Here is a 1,224-nt window from a genome sequence, read left to right as displayed (position 1 = left end):
TACCCAGAGACAGGGGGGCTGAGCTGGAGCTTCCTGGCTTCACGAGGCCTCAGATGTGGCTGGAAGCCCACTGTTGGGGAAATCTGATCAACTACTGTGTAGCACCCATACACCGAAGGGTGTGCCCGTACACCGAGGAGCACTGGTCTCGTCCTTTCTGCTGGGCTCGTTCCTAGCCGCGATCAATTAGGCAGAGAACGAGGGAGTGTCGGCAAGATGATTTATTTCTCTGCAGAGGGGTTACTCAGTGCCCAGTAGACAAAGAGCTCCCCCAATCTGAGTTCAGTAGCACCTTTTACGCTAACCGGTCATACATATGCAAATATAGGTATACATAGGCATAAGGCATATATGCGTGTGCATCTTTGGGGAATTTCCACTAGCTTTGGGGGGGGTGTTTCTCACTTGCTGTTACAAAGTTACAAAATACACAGAACAAGTTTGCTTACTGTCAGCAAAAGGCTATCTTTAAGCTTAGGGAAAGGTCATATGCTTCTTAAGGGTCATCTGCTTCTCATGGGTCATCTTGTTTTTCTAACACCACCCAGGCACTTCGGATGCTTGGGCCCTTCTGCCATGGTGGTGAAACCCACCTGGCCTCCCCTGTTCCTCCTGGGTGCAGCCACTAGCAGGCTCATGCTGAAGGACACAACCTGCAGCTCATTACTGTCTTCCCTCCTCACCACGTGGCTCATGGCTCAAGGACTAATGAGCTCTTTGTCTGTCGCACCTCTTTCAGTGCAGCGCGCCCCTCGGAGGGGTTGGTCCACTAGAGGATAATAGCCCTGAGCGAACGGAGTTGCTCCTTTAGCTGCAGTGGTTGAGGTCTGAGGTGGTGACCGCCAGCAGGACATGCGGCTGCTGACCCAAGGGGGTGGTCCATGGCCACCACTGTTTTTACCTAGGAAACTCCAACCAGCAGTGCGTCAACGTGGAGAAGGGCAAAGCCCCCGGCTGTGATGCTGCTTCGCCAACAGCCTTTCTGGTGTCAATAGGAGGATGTGCGGAGCGGAGGTGGATCACATCCCTGCCCTGGGTCCTCAGCCCAGGCAGTGGGTGAGATGGGACTCAAGTGCCCAACTCTTTGGCTGGGACAACATAGTTTCATAGTTTCATAGTAGCTAGAGTCGGAAGGGACCTAGGAAGATCATCTAGTCCGACCCCCTGCCATGGCAGGAAAGAGCACCGGGGTCAGATGACCCCGGCAAGGTGCTCATCTAACTT

The sequence above is a fragment of the Crocodylus porosus genome, unplaced genomic scaffold, assembly GCF_001723895.1.
Source record: "Crocodylus porosus isolate Cpor-Errol unplaced genomic scaffold, CroPor_comp1, whole genome shotgun sequence".
Lineage (NCBI taxonomy): Eukaryota > Metazoa > Chordata > Crocodylia > Crocodylidae > Crocodylus > Crocodylus porosus.
This window is presented reverse-complemented; position numbering follows the sequence as displayed.